This window comes from Podospora pseudoanserina, chromosome 5 (assembly GCF_035222485.1).
Source record: "Podospora pseudoanserina strain CBS 124.78 chromosome 5, whole genome shotgun sequence".
In the NCBI taxonomy this organism is placed as follows: domain Eukaryota; kingdom Fungi; phylum Ascomycota; class Sordariomycetes; order Sordariales; family Podosporaceae; genus Podospora; species Podospora pseudoanserina.
The window spans coordinates 4,507,541-4,510,352 of record NC_085924.1 but is presented as its reverse complement, the minus strand read 5'-3'; the positions used below and the strand labels follow the sequence as shown (position 1 = coordinate 4,510,352).

General features: G+C 32.1%; 1 non-coding gene across 1 annotated transcript; it reads right to left on the bottom strand.

Moving 5' to 3' along the window:
• Window positions 1–1,978: 1,978 nt before the first annotated feature.
• QC764_0087170 lies at window positions 1,979–2,049 on the bottom strand. Its single transcript has one exon. It is a non-coding gene; the product is annotated as a tRNA-OTHER (tRNA).
• Window positions 2,050–2,812: the final 763 nt, after the last annotated feature.

The window sequence follows — 2,812 nt, the reverse complement described above, 5'->3', positions numbered from 1 at the left end:
TAATTAACCGTTCGAGGTCGAGGCGGATATATTAGACTATACGATCGGTAGATAATTAAGGTAGCGAGACGATAACGATAAGTTATACCCGGTAGCCTTTTTTTTAAAAAAGTTTAAAGAAGTATATTAGAACTACTTAATTTACGATAAAGAGCTACTTACTATTATCGAAGCGTTTAAAGAGTAAAGGCTATACTTTAGCGGTATTAAGTATAAAGTATAGGTCTATACGGATTATAAAAATTTATAGTACTTTACTATTACGAAGGTCCTTAACGTATAGTAAATACGATAGTTAAAGTTTCTTTTAGAATTTAATTTTTAAATTAATTATAAAAAGAGTTCGGAGAACGCTAAAGTAAATATATTTAGCTGGCGAGCCGACTATTATAAAGATATACCTAAGGAGTTACTACTATTATTCGAAGAGGCGTTAAATAGTATTTTTAAGTATTTATTATAGCCGTAAATAAAGTATTACGTAGTATATTATAAAAAGGTTACTTTTAGTAAATATTAAGGGAAAATAAGTAACGATATTATAGAGTAATATTAGTAGGAAAAGCTAAAGCTATAGGGTATTTAGAAAGATAGTTAGGGAAGACTATAGTATAAAAATCGAGCGTACGTAAAGCTAGGCGATAAAACGGTATTAATAATAGAGATTTACGTATTAAAGCTCGAAGGATATATAGGTATCGCTAAGACTATAAAAAAGATTAAATAATACTTTAATTAGTTAAGGATTAAGGACGATATTAAAAAAGCTATTTAATTATATTATACGTGCGAAAGAACGAGGATTATAAGGTATAAGCTTTATAGATTTTTAGAGCTATTACCGGTAGTAGAACGGCTATAAAGTTTAGTTACGATAGACTTTATTATTAAATTATTAAAATCTAAAAATACAGTAACCGGCGTTAAATACGATAATATATTAACGGTAATCGATAGGTTTATTAAATAGGTATACTTCCTGCTTTATAAAGAGACTTAATCGGTAAAATAATTAGCCGATATAGTACTATAGTATATTATATTAATATATATATAGCTAAAGGAGTTTATTATAAACCGCGATACTAAGTTCGTATCGAAATTCTAAATAGCGTTAATAACGAAGCTAAAGGTAGTAAGTAAAGTATTATCGGCCTACTACCTTTAGACGGACGGTTAAACGGAACGGCTTAATTAAATCGTAAAATAATATTTACGGAATTATATTAATTTCGAGCAGGACGATTAAGTTAAATTATTACTTACGGTATAATTAATATATAATATATCGTTAATTAAAACGACTAAAGCTATACCGTTCTTCGCGGATTTCGGCTACGAGGCAGACCTACGGTAGGAACCTACGGTTAAGGTATTTAAAGTTAGGGTTAAGGTAAATAAAATATATATATTTTATAATAAGCTTAAGTAAAAACTAAAGTTTATAAAGGAAAGAATACGGAAATATTATAATATTAAAAGGTTTAAGGGACCTCGCCTTAAAGAAAGAGATATAGTATTTCTCTCTATACGTAATTTACGTATTAAAAGACCTAATAAGAAGCTAGACTATAGGAGAGTAGGACTATTTAAGGTTAAGAAAAAGATATTAAAGATAGTATTCGAATTAAAGTTACTTAATACGATACGTCTACGGTTATATACCTTTTATATCTTACTTTTAGAACCCGTACTATACGTAAGTAAAGCTAATATATAGGTAGTAGCGGAGGATAAAAAAGAGAAGTACGATATAAAAGAGATATTAAATTTACGGTTTAATAAAGGTTAATTAAAGTATTTAATTAATTAATTAGGATATCCGGTTATTAATAACTCGTAAGAGCTATAAATATACTTTAATTATTTAAATAAGTAAAAAGAATTCTATTAATAATATCCGGACCGACTAAAACCTAGGTAAGTAAAAAGACTTAGCTCTAAGTTACAGCTAAATAGCTATAATATAAAGCTAAAAAAACCTCGACGGGAATCGAACCCGCGCCTCCGACGTAGTAGCCGACGTGCTATATACTATACTATAAGATTAAAAGGTATAAGGAGAGCGGGATATAAATAGTGCTACGTGCCTTAGGTACGTTAGGAAGTAAAAGGCGCGCTATCGGTGGCATTTAGCGCGGCGAGGAAGGAAGGACCGGCCGTACCCGGATCTAGGGAAAGATTAGGCGGCTAGTTAAGGCTAGCGGGGAAGTTAAAGGCTATGCTAGGATCTAAGGGAGCGACCTTAACCGCCTCCTAGTCTATTACTTTAAAGGTACCTATTAACTAAGCCTAGCTAATAAGATATTGCTTTTAAGAAGGGTCTGTAGGAGACAATATACTATCGGCCTCGTCTAAAGACTTTATGCCTCGACGGAAAAGCTCGGAACCCTAGTTATATATCGACGTACGTTACTTACGTAGGCGAGTTAAGGCACTTAACGTCTCGACCAGTAAGTTCTTTTTTATAATTATCTCGTTATTAATCTTTTTTTATTCCGATAAGTTTTTAATTACTATGGCTATTAGTAAAGGACGTACGATTACGATACCCGGATATATACGGGAGTCGGTTACGTTCGGACCGTTATACGGCTTACCTGCTCGAACGTAGTTCGAGTAACGGTTTAACCTCTCTTTTATAATATAGCGCCTTTGGGGCTTCGCGCGCTAGTAGCGGGAATAAGGTATAATTTTAATACCGTCCTAATTAATCGAATTAGAAAAAACTATTTGTTTACGGATAGTATTGCGATAACGTTTCTCTACGCGCCCCGATATAGTTAATAACGCTAAAATAGAAAAGAGGGAG